Source organism: Rhinoraja longicauda, chromosome 1 (genome assembly GCF_053455715.1).
Source record: "Rhinoraja longicauda isolate Sanriku21f chromosome 1, sRhiLon1.1, whole genome shotgun sequence".
Lineage (NCBI taxonomy): Eukaryota > Metazoa > Chordata > Chondrichthyes > Rajiformes > Arhynchobatidae > Rhinoraja > Rhinoraja longicauda.
In genome coordinates, this window is record NC_135953.1 from 102731082 (window position 1) to 102749487 (window position 18406).

The 18406-nt window shown below is 47.7% G+C and overlaps 1 protein-coding gene across 2 annotated transcripts in view; it reads left to right on the top strand.

Moving 5' to 3' along the window:
• sgms2a (sphingomyelin synthase 2a) overlaps window positions 1-18406 on the top strand; it is a 121067-nt gene that overhangs the window by 28024 nt on the left and 74637 nt on the right. Inside the window, exon 1 of one of the 2 annotated variants that reach the window (XM_078403641.1) lies at window positions 2479-2621. The exons of the other annotated variant lie outside the window; for it this stretch is intronic. The gene's annotated coding sequence lies outside the window, so the exon portion shown is untranslated. Of the gene's footprint in view, window positions 1-2478; window positions 2622-18406 lie in introns of those variants that run through there. 2 annotated transcript variants of the gene reach the window in all.

Below are 18406 nucleotides of genomic sequence, written 5' to 3' on the forward strand. Positions count from 1 at the left end.
CGCTATGAGCGCGTCCGCTTTAGCTGCATATGCTTCGGGGTCCTTAAAAGAACAATCCGTGAGCAGCAGTCGGACATCCTCAGGAAGCTTCTCTCGGAATGCCTGTTCGAACATAAGGCAATCCGTATGCTCACCGGCTAGCATCATCATTTCGGCCATGAGAACGGAAGGCCGTCGATCTCCGAGGTCCGGTAGGTGCAGAAGTCTTGCAGCGCAATCATGCCTATTAAACCCGAAGGTTCGCAGTAACACTTTCTTCATGGCCTCATACTTGCTTTCCGCAGGCGGATTAACGATGAACCGCATCACGCGTGTGGTCGTCTCCGGTGATAGAGCGCTGACGAGGTAGTAATACATCGTCGAGTCGTCCGATATCTTCTTTATATGAAATTGAGCTTCGGTGTGGACAAACCAAGATTGCGATGAATGTGTCCAAAACAACGGAAGGTGAACGCTTACCGCGCTTAACTCCGGTGTGCCCGGCGCGGCAATCAACAATGAGGCGTCGTGTCCCTGCATAGTCGGTGATCGTCCAGATCACGTCGGGGTCACCAATATGGCGAGTCCGAAAACTTGTTGGTTGTAGAAGAAGTTTATTGCAGCTGCAATATTCGAATACAGAGTTAAACAACAAGGTAAAGGAAAACCATCAAAAACTTACTGTCTTCTTCGAAGACTTCGCCGAACTAACATTTCGGGCGCCAAAAGCGCACATGACCACGCTGGCCAATCAGCGATGTCGCTCTCTGGACCAATCCCCATGGTCGCGTTCCCACGTGACCTCGCTGGCCAATCTGAGGGTTCGACGACCTGGACCATTCTCTATGGTCGCTACAGTTTCAAATTAAGTTTTAGGGCAGGACAGTGGCAGTAGAGCTGCTGCCTCGCATCACCAAAAACCTGCGCTCAATCCTGACATCAGCCACTAAGCCGTCTGTGTGGACTTTTCACATTCTCCCTACGACCGCATGGGTTTACTCTAGTTGCTACGGTTTACTTCCACATCCTTAAATACCTGCAAATTTTGTAAGTTAATTGGCCTCTGTAAAATTGTCCTTAATGTGTAGGGAGAAAGTGGGATAACATTAAACGTGTGAACAGGTGATTGCTGGTCTGCGTGGAGTCAGTGGGCCGAAGGGCCTGTTTCCATGCTGTATCTCTAAACTAAACGAACCATCAATGTCTGGCCACCCATCTGACCCCAGATTTCAATCTGGGCACCCATTTTACCACACCATAACCAGAGTAGAAACTAAGAACTGCCGACGCAGACAGACACAAAGTGCTGGAATAACTCAGTGGGTCAGGCAACATCTCTGAAGAAAAAGGATGGGCGAGGTTTGGGTTCGGAACTTTTCTTCAGACCACACTGTCTGATCACCCATCTCCCCTGACACTCTGTCTGGGCACATGTCTCCCCTGACCACTCTGTCTGGGCACTAGTCTCCCCTGACCACTCTGTCTGGGCACTAGTCTCCCCTGACCACTCTGTCTGGGCACATGTCTCCCCTGACCACACTGTCTGATCACCCATCTCCCCTGACCACTCTGTCTGGGCACTAGTCTCCCCTGACCACTCTGTCTGGGCACTAGTCTCCCCTGACCACTCTGTCTGGGCACTAGTCTCCCCTGACCACACTGTCTGATCACCCATCTCCCCTGACCACTCTGTCTGGGCACTAGTCTCCCCTGACCACTCTGTCTGGGCACTAGTCTCCCCTGACCACTAGTCTCCCCTGACCACTCTGTCTGGGCACTTGTCTCCCCTGACACACTCTGTCTGGGCACTAGTCTCCCCTGACCACACTGTCAGGGCACTAGTCTCCCCTGACACACTCTGTCTGGGCACTTGTCTCCCCTGACACACTCTGTCTGGGCACTTGTCTCCCCTGACACACTCTGTCTGGGCACTAGTCTCCCCTGACACACTCTGTCTGGGCACTTGTCTCCCCTGACCACTCTGTCTGATCACCCATCTCCCCTGACCACTCTGTCTGGGCACTTGTCTCCCCTGACACACTCTGTCTGGGCACTAGTCTCCCCTGACCACACTGTCTGATCACCCATCTCCCCTGACACTCTGTCTGGGCACTAGTCTCCCCTGACCACTCTGTCTGATCACCCATCTCCCCTGACACTCTGTCTGGGCACTAGTCTCCCCTGACCACTCTGTCTGGGCACTTGTCTCCCCTGACCACTCTGTCTGGGCACTTGTCTCCCCTGACCACTCTGTCTGGGCACCGGTCTAACGACACTGTACATTAAAGGTAGGAAAAAAAGTTTTTTTTCCTGAACTTGCAAGTTCTCGTCTGGTCGAAAATCAAATCTTCGCAGACATTCTACCAGGCGGGAAAGAGAAAGGAAGGATCTCTCCCAGTTTTGACTGAAGGGGAGCGGTGCGGTGCGGAGAGAGGGCGGCTCCCAGCGCCGGGGGAGGGGCGGAGGCTGAAGGATTGGGATCGCTCCGAGCCGGCACTCGTCTCCCCACCCACCCCATAGTCCTGGTGCCGCACACTGCGGGAGGGGCTGGGCTGGGCTGGGCATGGCAGGAACCCTCCCGACTCCGGCAGAGAGCTGGCGAAAGGTTTCTGAAAGGAATGTCTCCGCGACTCAAGGAGCCGGTAAGAGCGACCTGTTGCAGGGTCCCTGGTGAAGGTGGGTGGGGTGGGTGTGGATGGGACCACCTTGCTCCCTGGTGAAGGTGGGTGGGTGTGGATGGGACCACCTTGCTGGGTGGGTTGTCCATGTGGCGGGGACGGTTCAATACCAGCAGGGTTGCGAGGAGATGTTGCAATTTTTTTTTTTAACTTTCAAAACTTTCTTTAAAGGACTACTCAAAGAGGTTATTTAACGCCAGCAGCTCAGTTAGAGATTGGATTTCAAGGAACTCAGAGGGCTGTTCCTTGGGCCATTGGCAGCGCTACAGGGAGATAAGGCACAGGGTGTGAGTGGAGACCACAATCTGCAGCGAGATAACAACTGCTCGAGAGACTCAGCAGGTCGGGCAGCATCTGCAGAGGGAATGGATTGACCACCTAGGTCAGTCTGGGTCAGATGAAGGAAGGTCAAGACCTGAAACATCACCTGTCCACTTCCCTCCACAGATGCTGCCCGACCCACTGAGTTCACCCCAAGGAAGCAGCTTATGTTCTGCTCTGGATTCCAGCATCTGCAGTCTCTTGTGACTCCTCCAGCAGTGGGTGTTTTTAATGCTGTTGGGAGGGAGGGAAGGGGTCCACTTTCAGGAGGGGCTGAGTTGTGAAAGAGGTCGTGGTTCATGTCACCTCGTCTGTCGTCCGCGGGTGGGTGGGTGGGTGGGGATCTCACAGGGACTGCTGTGACAAACTCGCACCGAGGTTTTCGGCTTTTGTTTTCTTTCCCGTGGAGCGGGGGAAAGTTGTTTTGTTGTTAACCCAGCGTCGACCGTTTTTCGGCTGCTGCAGACAGCTCGCTGGCTGCCGGGGTGGGACGATTTGTCACCGCGGTTGGTCAAGGAGTTATTTTTAATGTCCCGGTCCGCGGTTCATCCGCTATCCCTGGATGTTGGTATTGGGGTGTGTTCGCAAACCCCGGTGACTCAGAAGAAATAAGTTCACTCCGTGTTTTCCGAGTCGCAGCGAGGTGGCTACCTGCTATCAGATACAATTGTAAACTACCTGCAGCTCGGCTTTAAACAAGGCGCACCGTCGTGCAAGGTATAATGTTTGCGCTGCATGTGAGGCGCGTAATCCGGACTCCAAATATTTGCTTGCAATGGACAAGGAGGCCCTTCCGCCCATTGAGTCCATGGCGGCACATCAGTCCTGTTCCCTCCACTCGTTTCTCTGGCAGTCTGAAGAAGGGTCTCGACCCGAAACGTCACCCATTCCTTCTCTCCGGAGATGCTGCCTGACCTGCTGAGTTACTCCAGCATTTTGTGAATAAATCTCTGTCACCTACTCTCCTTAAAGGCGCTTTGCAACAGAGGGTGGCGAGTGCCAGAGGGTGTGATGGAAGCAGAGATGTGGGGCATTAAGACAGGCAAGGAATAACGATAGGAAGGATATGCGCAGGCAGATGGGATAAGTTTAATTCGGCATCATGGTCAGCAGAGACATTGAGGTTTAAAGGAGTGCAGGCTCAGACACAAAATGCTGGAGTAACTCAGCGGGACAGGCAGCATCTCTGGAGAGAAGGAATGGGCGACGTTTCGGGTCGAGAGACTTCTTCAGACTTCACAGTGCAGGTGCAGTGGTGTCACAGGTAGATAGGGTGGGCGGTCAACAAAGGCTTTCAGCACATTGGCCTTCATCAGTCAGAGTGTTGAGTGTAGAAGTTGGGAGGACTTGTATTTAGGGTGGCGCTGCGGTCCGGTTACTGCCTTCTAGCACCAGAGACCCGGGTTCGAGCCTGATTACGGGTGCTGTCAGCACGGAGTTTGTATGTTCTCCCCATGACCTGCGTGGGTTTTTTTCCGGGTGCTCGGGTTTCCTCCCGCACTCCATAGACTTGCAGGTTTGTCGGCTATAATTAATTGCCTTGGTATGATTGTAAATTGTCCATAGTGTGTGTAGGACAGTGTTGGTGTGTGTGGGGGTCGCTGGTCGGTGTGGACTCGATGGGCCGAAGGGGCCTGTTTTAAGTTTCAAGTTCCTAGGAGTAAATATCACCAGCAACTTGCCCTGGGCTAGGCCATATGGAAGGGCCTGTTTCAACGCTGTATCTCTAAATTCTAACGGTGGGAATAGTGGCTAAGATATAAAAAGCATACGGTCCTAATGCAAATAAATGGGATTAGTGTAGGGCAAAAGGGTCAGCACGGATGTGGTGGGCTGAAGGGCATTTTCAGTAACTTTCTCTAACTTTCTGACGATGTTGTGGCCAGACAGGGCCCCAGAAATAGTGGAGTGATAATAATAATGTGGTAAAGAAGGCTTATGATGTGTCTGCCTTCACAGGTCAGAGCATTGAGTATAAGAGTCAAGATGTCATGTTGCAGATCTTTATAGATCTTTAGTTGAGCCACATTTGGTGTATTGTGCGCAGTTCTGGTCACCCCATTACAGGGAGGATGTGGCAGTTCTGGAGAAGGTGCTGGCCAGAATGATGCCTGGATTAGAGGGTATAAGCTGCAAGGACGGGTTGGATCGACTTGGATTACTTTCTCTGGAATGTCGTAGGTTTGAGGGGAGATCTGATAGTAGTATATAAAATGATGAGAGGCAGAGATAGGGTAGGCACTCAGAACATTTTTTCTCCCCCAGTGTGGAAATACCAAAGACTGGAAGGCATAGCTTGAAGGTGAGTGGAGCAAAGTTTAAAGGAAATGTGCGGGGCAAGTTTTTCCACACAGAGTAGTGGGTGGCTGGAACATGTTGTTAGATATGATAGTGGTGTTTAAAAGGCATTGTGTTCTGCATGGACATTATAGGCCGTAGGGCCTGTTCCCTTGCTGTATGGTTCCATGGTCCATAAAGAACCTTTTAGACTTTAGAGTAACAGCGTGGAAACGGGCCCTTCGGCCCACCAAGCGATCACCCCGCACACTAGCACTATCTTACATGCAGTAGGGACAATTTACAATTGTACAGAAGCCAATTAATCTACAAACCTGTAATTATTTGGAGTGTGGGAGGAAACTGGATTACACGGAGAAACCACGTGGTCACAGAGAAAATGTACAAACTCCGTACAGATAGCATTCGTAGTCAGGATCGAACCTGGGACTCTGGTGCTGTAAGTCAGCAACTCGATCGCTGTGCCACTGTGCTGCCACATATAAGATCTAAAGTTCCAACAATGAAATTCTTACTTGCAGCAGCACAACAGGTATGTAAACATAGCTTCAAGTTCCGGGGAATAAATAATTCCAGCAAGTAGTTCTGGACTAGCCATATCGAAGCAATGGCCAAGAAAGCACACCAACACATGTGTTATTAACGCATGTTGTAGAAAGGAACTGCGGATGCTGGTTTAAACCGAAGATAGACAAAAAATGCTGGAGTAATTTAGCGGGACAGTAACTCAGTCTGTCTCGCTGAGTTACTCTTGCATTTTGTGTTATGAATGCATGATGGAGGAATGGATGTTAGCCAAGTTGTTAGCAAGAAGACCAGTCCTCCTCTGTGTCTTCAGTGTGATGCAGCTGATAGAGCAGTCGTGGTCTCGTGCTCGAGTCTCTCAGGTTGCTGACTCAGGAGTGATGCTGCTCCCTGCCGAGGGTTTATCACCCTTTGCCACGTGGAATGTTGCGGGAAGGGCAGGCAGCAACGCCTGATTATCCAGTCCACGATTGCACAGTTCACTGATTAGATAAAGAGTCAGGAGCAAATCATGAGAGCAGGTGGACTTTATTCTTTACAGATTGTATAGGTGGAGGTAGACATTTAAAAAACAGTATATTCTTGATATACACAAAATGGGAGCAATTACACAGAGGTCATATTGAACAAAATCACAGGCATCCCTGTGTTTCTTTGTCTTTGGGTCAAAGATCTAAGGTTCCAACTTTAGGTCTGGTTTTATTATTGTCACAAGAGTCAAAAGCGTTTTATTGTCATATGTCCAGAAACAGAACAATGAAATTCTTACTTGCAGCAGCGCAACAGTTTTGTAAATATGTTGAAAGACTGGAACGACTAGGCTTGTATACACTGGAATTTAGTAGGATGAGAGGAGATCTTATCAAAACGTATAAGATTATTAAGGGGTTGGACACGTTAGAGGCAGGAAACATGTTCCCAATGTTGGGAGAGTCCAGAACAAGGGGCCACAGTTTAAGAATAAGGGGCGGCACGGTAGCGCAGCGGTAGAGTTGCTGCTTTACAGCGAATGCAGCGCCGGAGACTCAGGTTCGATCCTGACTACGGGTGCTGCACTGTAAGGAGTTTGTACGTTCTCCCCGTGACCTGCGTGGGTTTTCTCCGAGATCTTCGGTTTCCTCCCACACTCCAAAGACGTACAGGTATGTAGGTTAATTGGCTGGGTAAATGTAAAAATTGTCCCTAGTGGGTGTAGGATAGTGTTAATGTGCGGGGATCACTGGGCGGCACGGACTTGGAGGGCCGAAAAGGCCTGTTTCCGGCTGTATATATATGATATGATGATGATATGATTTAGAACTGAGATGAGGAAAAACTTTTTCAGTCGGAGAGCCAGGCCACCAGCTTAATCAAGAATGAGTCTCACACCGGACGTTACTCTCTCCCACCAGTAAGTGGTATAGAAGTGTGAAAACGCACATTTCCAGATTCAGGAACAGTTTCTTCCCAGCTGTAATCAGGCAACTGAATCATCTTATTACCAATCAGAGAGTGATCCTGAGTTATACCTTTTCGCTGTATCTCAGTACACATGTCAATAAAATAAGTACTCTCTAACCACCATAATAAACAGAAAAATGTTCTGTATATATCTATTAAAAAAACAAAACAATACCTGGATTGAGGTACAGTGAAAAGTTTTGTTTTGTATTTTATACAAACAGTTCAGATATACTATACATCGATACAATCAGTTCAAACTCAAGTGCAATACAAAGGGTCTGGAGGAGGTTTACAGAATGATCCCAAGAATGATTGGGTTAACATATGACAAATGTTTGCAGCACTGGGCCTGTACTCGCTGGAGTTTAGAAGGATGAGGGGGGGACCTCATTTAAACTTACCAAATAGTGAAAGTCCTGGATAGAGTGAATGTGGAGAGGATGTTTCCACTAGTGGGAGAGACTAGGATCGGAGGCCATAGTCGTAAAAGAAAAGGATGTACCTTTAGAAAGGAAACCAGGTGGATTTTCTTTAGTCAGAGGTTGGTGAATCTGTGGAATTCATCGCCACAGATGACTGTAGAGGACGTCATTGGGTATTTTTAAGGCACAGATTGACAGATTCTTAATTAGTAAGTGAATCAGGGGTTACGGGGACAAGGCAGGAGAATGGGGTTGATAGGGAAAGATAGATTAACCATGATTGAATGAACAGAGTCGACTTGATGGGCCTAATTCTGCCCCTATAATATATGAACATGAACAATAGGTAGAGCAAAGAGAAAGATACAGAGTGCAAAAGGTAGTTCTCAGTATTGTAGCGCATCAGTCCCTTAGGCAAAGCCTTGGGGTAGAAGTGCACTGGACAGTCCCCTAGTTGGGGAAGGATCATTCAGAAGCCTAATAACGGTGGGAATGAAGCTGTTCCTGAATATGATGGTGCTCGCTTTCAAGCTTCTGTATTTTCCGCCAGATGGGAGAAAGGAGAAGGAATGACTTTATAAACTTTGTCCTGGTTGCACTGATCTGCAACCCTTTTAGTTGTGAAAACAGGTATTTGTGTCTCCTCAAGTGTCGACCAAAGGGCGGAGTCAAAGAATAGCGATGGAGTAAACTAGTAAAACTGATCCATCAGTTGACATCACTAGGGGCAGATCATCTAAAACTTAGTATATGGACAAATGGGACTAGCTCAGGTAGACATCTTAATCAGCATGTACGAGTTGGGTTTAAGGGGCTGTTACCATGCTGTATAACTCTGTGACTTTAACCCTCTGGTTTCACTGCCCTGCAGTTACTGGGGTGCAGCAGTGTGAAAACTGGTGGTTTACCAGAACAGAAAGTAGTTTAAAAACATATATTTCATTTGCTTAGTTTAGTTATTAACTTAGTTTAGTTTAGAGATACAATGCGGAAACAGGCCCTTCAGCCGGGAGCCCGCGCCGACCAGCGATCCCTGTACGCCAGCCTGTCCTATTCATGAGGGACAATTTACAATCGTTACCAAAGCCAACTTAACCTACAAACCTGTATGCCTTTGCCGTGTGGGAGGAAACCGGAGCACCTGGAGAAAACCCATGTGGTCGCGGGGAGAATGTGCAAACTCCATACAGACAGCACCCGTTGTCAGGATTGAACCCATGTCACTGACACTGTAAATTTGCAACTCTACCATTGCGCTACTATGGCGCCCACTTGGAAATTTGGGGGAATAATAAAAAAATACTAGACCAAGTGGGCCGTTGGGCCCAAACCTCTCCTGCATTGGTGCAGCACCCTCTCCTCCCCCTCTCTCCCTGACTCCCCTCCACCCCCTCCCTCCCCTAACCGTCCCCTCCCCCCCACTCCATCCCCCTCAACCCCCCTTATCCCCCTACCTCAACCCCCTTCCCCTTCCACCTCCCCCCCACTCCATCCCTCTCAACCCCCCTTATCCCCTCCCTCCCTCCCTAGGAGATAGATTTAAACTTAAAAATGTGAATAACTTTAAAAATATAACACCGATTTCAATGAAACTTCTTCCATTTGCACCAAAGGGACGATGGTGAGTAAGGTGGGCCTAAAATTGTTGCGTTATCGTGTACCGTTTTGGCTGTAGTTCAGGAGCAAACAAACGAGAGTTTTAGTATATAGATACAGAACAAGAGCACTGCCAAAACTCTCTTCCGTCATTCTCAGCTTTCATACAATATTGTGTTATATTTGCCAGTGTTCACAAAATATCCTTATACCGAGCACCAATGCCACACATGTGGGCCCCTGGGTTGATATCCCTTATTTGAGGGACATCTCCATCACACCATGCCCCACATTGTCCCGCCACAGAAGGATCCTAGACTGTGGTCCTCTCCCACAAAGCCTTGGCTTTGGCTGCACCAAGCTTCAGAGACTCCCTCAGCATGTACTCCTGCAGTCTGGAGTGGGTTAGTTGGCAACATTCCCTAACGGACAGCTTGCTTTGCTGGAAGATCAACAAGTTTTGAGCAGAAAAATGTTTAATTTGAAATATTAAAGCTTTGAAGGTCTCTTAAATTTTGAGTTTTCCGTTTTATTTGAGTTTTCGTTGTTAGATATACAGCTTGGAAGCAGGCCCTTCGGCCCACCAAGTCCGCACCGATCAGTGATCCACGTACACTAACACTGTTCTACACACTAAGGCCAATTTACAATCTTTACCAAAGCTAATTAACATGTACCACTTTGGAGTGTGGGAAGAAACCGGAGTGCCCGGGGAAAACCCACGGGGTCACGGAATATACAAACTCCGTACAGACAGCACCCGGTGTCAGGATCGAACCCAAATCTCTGGTGCTGTCAGGCAGCAACTCCACCGCTGCGCCACTGTGCCGCCTCCTCTTAAGGTTCTTCTCTTGTAATGTTACAGATCTGAATGCAGCATCAAACCGTGAGCTTATATGGAGGCACAGGTCAGCAGCTGCAAAAATTATCTTGACATAAAATAAAATGAGAGCAGCATTGCAAACCACCGTATTTGCAACCAGTGGGCACCTGCACAAGTGCAACAGTTGTCATGCAGCATTAGCTGCTTTGAGTGGATTTTGCAGTGAAGGGCAGTGAACCATGGACAACTGATGTATTGTGGGAGTGTACCTTCAAGGGAAATTTATTACTTAAAATTGTGGTGTGAATCTAGGTTTAGCTATATTATTGTAAAGTCTACCGAGGTACAGTGAGAAGCTTTGTGTTGCACATTGAAATGGAGAGATATGGATAACGGCAGGCAAAGGTAATTGGTTTAACGTGGTATTATGTTCGGCACAGACATTGTGGGGAGAATGGCCTGTTTGTGTGCTGTACTATTCTATGTTCTAAGTTCAAATGTGAAATATATAAATATATTCTGTGGAGTGGGGGGTGGAGGGGAGGAACAGAGGGTTCCGAAAACTGTCCCAACAAAAGCAGGGTAAATTCCCCAAAACAATCAGTCAGCGGAGAATAAGCGAGTTCGGTATTCCGACTGAGCATGCGCAGGTCATAGGTCGTGGGGATGCGGGGCTTCTGAACGACAACTACAACACTTGTTCTTATTTCGTTGCGTTAGGAGGGAGACGAGGCCGGGGAACAGAGTGGAGGAGCGGCACAGATCTCGCTGATGCTGGGAGAGAGAGAGAGGGGGGAGAGAGAGAGAGAGGGGGGGAGAGAGAGAGGGGGGGGCAGAGGGAGAGGGGGGGGCAGAGAGAGAGAGGGGGGGCAGAGAGAGAGAGGGGGGCGGCAGAGAGAGAGAGGGGAGATAGAGGAGAGAGAGTGAGAGGGGAGAGAGGGAACGAGAGAGAGGGGGGAGAGAGAGAGAGAGGGGGAGAGAGAGTCGGGGTAGAGGGAGCAGCGGGTGAGAGCAGGAGCGAGGGGAGGGGGAGGGTGTCAGAGTGTCCGGTAAATGAGCGCCGCCACTTGCGGGGGCTGCTCCCTCCCTCTGCCTCTCCCTCTCGCAGCGCCAGTGAGATCTGTGCCGCTCCTCCACTCTCTTCCCCGGCCCCGTCTCCCTCTAGCGCAGTGAAATAAGAACAAACACAAGTGTAGTTGCTGTTCAGAAGCCCCGCATGGCACCAAGCGGTGGCATGGAGGGATGTTTCCTTGAGTTTGTTGTTTGCGAGAGGGCGCTGCCATCTCTCGCCTTGTCCCGGCTCTGGGTCGGTGGCGATCCGCTCTCCTGTGAACCTTCGCCGGCAGCTTCTGCCTCCTGTCCCCGGGTCACCACCACGGTTCCACGGCTCCAGGGCAGGTTAAAGAGTCGGGGAGAGTTGAGGGGAACTTGCTGCATAAAGCAAAAAACCTACAAGATCATCGTAGTTTTCACTAATTAACCATATATACACCAAATTAACCGTTTTGAAACAGTATTTTCTTACCTATGCAGAGAAAAACTGGAAAAAATGGATGAAACGAAGGTTTGTTTACACGTAGCAGGTGAGCTGGCGACAATTCTATGCCCCCGCGACCTATGACCTGCGCATGCTCAATCGGAATACTGAACTCACTTATACTTTGATACAAATCATGGGCATAAATCAATCCCACTCATTTGCAGTGCTGTGATTATAAGATTGGTTAATGTGGGGCTTGGCTATCTCCACTCTACACACCTATTGTATTGTTACTACATGCCAAGTTTTTGGTTTATTATTGTTGTGTTTTTCTGAGGTGCAGTGAAAAACATTATTTTGCATGCTATTGATCAGATCAGATAATACATAAATACAATTAAGTCAAACTCCAGTAGAGGAATAGCAAAGGGGAAGATACAGAGTGCAGAATATAGTCCTCAGCATTGGAGCGCATCAGTTCCATAGACAAAGTCCAATGTCCGCAATGGGGTAGAGTTAAATGGAACAGTACTCGAGCTTATAGAATGACTGTTCAGAAGCTTGATAATGGAGGGGAAGAAGCTGTTCCTGAATCGGGTGGTGCAAGTTTTCAAACTTCTGTACCTTCTATGGGATGGGAGTGTGGAGAAGAAGGAATGACTGGGGTGGGACAAATCTCTGATTATGTTGGCTGTTTTTCCGAGGCAACGTGAAATATAAATGGGAAGTTAGGTCTCTGTGATGGACATCCACAACTCTGTATTTCTTTCTGGTGCTTGGCAGAGCTGTTTCCAAACCAAGCAAAGATGCAATCGGACCATATGCTTTCTAGGATGTCTCTGTGGAACTTTTGTTAAAGTCATTGCAGACATGCTGAATTTCCTGTCTCCTACGGAAGTAGAGGCGTTGACGTGCCATCTTGGCTGTCGCTTCAATGTGGTCGGTCCACCCGGTGCATAGGGGAGTGGGTAGATCAGAGGATGTCCTGATTGATTTACTCCAAGGCCTGGCCAAGTGTGGGTCACGGCTCCAGGCAGACGAGGGATTTGCCCGAGCTGACTGCCTGCCCCTTTTCCGGAGTTTTGTCCGCGCCCGGGTGCGATGTCCACGGTCACCATGGGGGGGGATCCGGGACCGCTGGGCACCGCAAGGCATTGAGTGTGTCCTGGATCAGGATTGTAATGTGGTCATTTGATGTTGAGTTGTGAGGAACACTTGTCAATTTTGTATTATAGTGGTGGGTGGTTTATTATTGTTTACTGTGTAAATGTTGAATAAATGTAATAATGTAAAAAGAGCTGTGGTTGGTCCGCGACAGATCGTTGGTGATATTAGCGCCAGTGAACTTGAAGCTGTTAACATTTCCACTTCTGCGCCATTGATGCTGATGATGGGCATGTACTCCTACCATGCTTCCGGACGTCAATAACTAACTTCTTCATCTTGCTGACATTGGAGGAAAGGTTGTTGTCCTGACACCATGTTACTAAGTTCTCTATCTCCTTCCTGTACGTTCTGCATCATTGTTTGTGATCCAGCCCATCACAGTCGTGTCATCTGCAAACTTGGAACCAAGTTAGGCCTCCCAGTTGTGAATGTAGAGGGAGTATAGTAGGGGACTGAGAACACATTCTTTGACACTAATCTCCAGTTATTAAATGTACCAGAGCCGGCTGGGGTTGTCCAAATGTCGGTAAGATAGTCTTGAAATGTTACAAGCTGATCTCTTTCCAGCACGCAAGTTGCCTTTTCTTTCTCTCTCCAGAGACTGAATGTGCAGGATGCTATTTTTCATGGAAGGCCACCTGGTTAATGCGAAGGTGATGATGGAAAGGTTGTAAATGGATACTTTACAACATGATTTACTGGTTACATTTCTGCAGGGCTGTGATCTGCAGACACAATACATGCATTATTAAAAATACTCTGCCCATTTCTGGAAGCTATGCTTGATTTAAGAAAGGGTTCAGTTTGTGACTTTGCATCTGATCACATGTCGCCAAAGTGCTCCAAAACCAATGAGTTAGTTTGGAATTTTAGATTTTGTACATAGAAATAGCTGGCCTTGTCAAGTCCCAAAAAAATGGATGTACAATGTGTAGGAGGGAAATGCAGATGCTGATTTACACTAAAGATAGCCAAAAAATGCTGGAATAACTCAGTGGGTCTCTGGAGAAAAGGAATAGGTGATGTTATAGGTCGAGACCCTTCATCAGATTGCACAGATATCCACAGCTATCTCGAGGTCTGAAGAAGGGACTCAACCCGCAGTGTCACCTATTCCTTTTCTCCAGAGATACTGCCGGACCCACTGAATTACTTCAGCATTTAGTGTTTATCTAATATGCATTGTAACCTGTCACACTCTGTCATTGGCAGTTGCTGCATCAGTTACCACGGTTCAAAGCTCTGGAAATTTCTCCATATCTCAATTCCTATCCATCTGAAGAAGGGTCCCAACCCAAAACGTCACCTATCCATGTTCTCCACCCCTTTCCTCTACTCCCCAACCCCCCACTTCCATCACCACCTCCCCATGCCTTTCCATCTATATCCCTACCTCTGGCTTATCATTGCCTGACCCTTTCAGTTACTCCAGCACTTTGTGTCCTTTACTATCAGAGACTTCATAAAATATCACTCCTTTGGAGCATAATTTTCATTCACTATCCAGACATCTTTTGTGCTAAAATGCTTAGAATGCTTCACTCAGAGAATGGTAGGTATATGGAACAAACTGTCAGAGAAGGTAATTGAGGCAGGTTACTATAACAACATTTAAAGTTCACTTGGACAGGTACATGGATAGGAAAGGTTTAGAGGGATATGGGCCAAACACAGGTGAAATGGAACTAGTTTAGCTTGAGCAACTTCATTAGCAGGGGTGAGTTGGACTGAAGGGCCTGTTTCTGTGCACTATAACTGACTTTGAGGTAACCTCAAACCCCCACCCACATGCCATCCCACCTATACCCTACCTCTGGCTTTGTATTCCTCTTCTCTCCTGCTCTGACACCTTTTGTCTGTCTCGTTTTCAACTCTAGCCTTTTTCAATTAGTCCACCCTTCCTCCAATCCAATCCCCCTCACCTGTATCCACCTGTCGCTTGCCAAGTTTTGTCCCATTCCTCTTCTTTAGCTTTCTCCCATCTACTAGAATTGGTCTGAAGAAGGGCCCCAACATGAAATGTCACCTATCATAGTCGTAGAGTCATCCAGCATGGAAACATGCCTTTTGGCTCAACTAACCCATGTCGACTAAGATTCCCCATCTGTGCGAGTCCCAGTCCCACCTGCTGACATTTGGTCCATATCCCATCTTTCCAATTTTTGTACGATTCCTATCCATGTACCACAATGGATGCTGCCTGACTCGCTGAGTGCCTCCAACGATTAGTGATAAAATGGCGCATGAGGAATCATATAGAAATCAGACCTTAGGCCAATGATCACAGAAATAAGAATGCATGGTAGGACAGATTTTTGTATGTTCAGCATTAAGTTTAGAGCTACAGCATGGGAACAGACCCTTTGGCCCACCAAGTCCACGCTGACCACCGATCCCTATACACTAACGCTTACAAGCAGAGATGACCTTTTAAAAGTGCTTAATTGCAACTTGCTACACCACGATTTGTCCTGAGGTCTTAAGTTATATAAATACGTTATTTCTTCAGTGCGTAGAAAATAAGTGCTCTTGCACCACGTGAGGATGGTCTTGTCAATAAGCATTTTGATTCGTATCTGAGCTAACTGAAGTGCACTTGATTTTTCTGGCTGTGATTTTTGTAAACTCAAACCAGCCACTGGGTGAATGAATAAAAAGCACAGGACAGTCAGTTTTCATTGCTCGATGGAAAATAAATCCCCTTTACTTTAGTTTAGTTTAGTTTAGAGATACAGCATGGAAACAGGCCCTTCTGCCCACCGGGTCCGCACCGACCAGCGATCCACACACACCGACACTATCCTACACACACTAGGGACAATTTAAACATTTGCCCAGCCAATTAACCTACATACCTGTATGTCTTTGGAATGTGGGAGGAAACCGAAGATCTCGGAGAAAGCCCACGCAGGTCACGGGGAGAATGTACAAACTCCGTACAGACAGCACCTGTAGTTGGGATCGAACCCGAGCCTCTGGCGTGCATTCGTTGTAAGGCAGCAACTCTACCGCTGCGCCACTGTGCTGCCCTGCGCCACTTTCTTTCCTAAAAAAGCGATACATTTACAGTGAATGCAAGCGCATGGCGTTCAGTGGTTGGTGGGACTGCAGCATGCCTTGTACTTCTGAGAGTGGGATAAGAAGTCCCACTCCCACTGGGTATTGGTTGCATGGTGTCTGCGATAGTTGACATTGCCATAATGCCAAAAGGAGGCGACACAGTGGTGTATCAGTAGAATTGCTGCCTTACAGCACCAGAGAGCCAGGTTCGATTCCAACCACGAGAACTGTCTGGTTTCAAAAACATGCAGGTTTATAGGATAATTGGCTTTGGTAAAATTGTAATTGTCTCTAATGTGTAGGATAATGCTAGTGTACGGGGTGATGGCTGGTCCGCGCGGACCTGGTGGGCCAAAGGGCATGTTTCCACGCTGCACCACTAAAGTCTAAAGTTTGAATGCCGGGTGCAGTGTCATTTAGGTTTTTAAATCCCGTGCTTTCAGTTCTGTTGTGACTGTCCTGGATCCGGTTTGACTGGTTTAATCTTGTGCAATTCAGAGTGCTGTGGAGAACACTGCGATTCCTGTCAGGCCACCGGGGGAGCGAGATTATGCAACAACAACTTGCATGTAATGTGGTCAAATCCCCCCCTAGGCATGAGTGTAATCAAACAGAGTGTAACCTAGAGCAGCAGAATTAGCAGAATAGATGCTGATCAGAGGTTTTGCAGAGCACAGTAAAAGGAGAAAAGACAGTTTTAGCAAGGAAATTCCAGCAAAAAAAGGAAATAAGAAATTTAGTTTAGAGTCATAGACTGATACAGTGTGGAAACAGGCCCTTTGGCCCAACCCGCCCACACCGGCCAATAATGACCCAGCTACACTAATCCCACTTTCCTGTGCTTGGTCCATATCCCTCCAAACCTGTCCTATCCATGTACCTGTCTAACTGTTTCTTAAAGGATGGGATAGTTCCAACCTCAACCACCTCCTCTGGCAGCTTGTTCCATACGCCCACCACCCTTTGTGTGAAAAAGTTAAGGGCCTGTTCCAGTTAGGCGATTTTAAGGCGTCTGCCGGCGACTAGGCTGTCGCCAAATGTTTGCCGGGATGTCGCGGGCATGATCGTGAGGAGTCTTCAATGAATCGTAGCGGATCTCGGCGTGTCGCGGAAAAATTTACCTGCTAGAAATTTCTCGGCGACAGCTGGCTTGTCGCCAGGTATCGTTGCTTATTGCGGGCGCTGTCGCATGCTGTCCCCAGGTTTGCTAGGTTGTCGCAGATGCATTTAGAAGCACGTAATATTAAATTAAGAAAAGGCATTTGAAGATACCAGAAGATAGGTTTGTTTACCCAATTTATTTACCATCAGGACATTTGACAGGCAGATTGGAGGCGACAGTTTGACGGTCAGGTAAGCGTGGGAATTTCGCGATGTTTCCGAAGACGGTGTAATCTCTTAGCCAGGTGCTAGTTTCACAAAAAAAGTAACTTGTATCGACCTGACTCGGCATTGTCGTGGTCATTGTCGTAGGGTAAAAGAACATTTCGGTGATCTGCTACGACTTTGACAGTCGCCTTAAAAATCGCGTAACTGGGACAGGCCCTTTAATCCTCGGATTCCTATTAAATCTTTTCCCCTTCACCTTGAACCTATGTCCTCTGGTCCTCGATTCCCCAACTCTGGGCAAGAGACTCTGTGCATCTACCTGATCTATTCCTCATGATTTTGTATACATTTGGAGAGATACCGCAAGGAAACAGGCCCTTCGGCCCATCAATCACACATTCGCACTGGTTCTATCCAACACACTAGGGGTAATTTTCAGAAGCCAATTAAGCTACAAACCTACACATCTCGGGTGGGTTTAAACTAAATAGTGGGGGGAGGGGTTGACAAATTGGAGTATAAGGATGGAGTTAAAGGGGAAGAGAGTACAGGAAAAGTTACGAAAGACACCCAAATTAATGGGACGGAAAGTTTAAGAAGGGATAAGAGAGTAAGGTCAGGTGAAATAGGAACCGGTGTGAGAGGGGAGGTGAATACCGAATTAAAAGTGTTATATATGAAGGCGCGAAGTATAAGAAATAAAGTGGATGAGCTTGAGGCTCCGTTAGAGATTAGTAAGTATGATGTTGTGGGAATTACAGAGACATGGCTGCAAGAGGATCAGAGCTGGGAACTATACGTCCTATCGAAAAGACAGAGATGGGCAGAGGGGGTGGGGTGGCTTTGTTGGTAAGGAATGAAATTCAGTCCCTTGCGAGGGGTGACATAGAATCAGAAGATGTAGTCATTGTGGATAGAAATTAGGAGTTGTAAGGGTAAAAAGACCCTAATGGGAGTTATCTACAGCCCCCCCCAAACAGTAGCCTGGATATAGGGTGCAAGTTGCCTCAGGAGTTAAAATTGGCATGTAGCAAAGGTAATGCTATGGTGGTTATGGGAGATTTCAACATGCAGGTAGACTGGGAAAATCAGTTTGGTACTGGACCCCAAGAAAGAGAGTTTGTAGAGTGCCTCCGAGATGGATTCTGAGAGCAGCTCTCCCTGGAGCCTACCAGGGAGAAGGCAATTCTAGAGTTAGTGTTGTGTAATGAACCGGATTTGATAAGGAAACTCAAGATAAAGGAACTATTAGGAGGTAGTGACCATAATATGATAAGTTTTAATC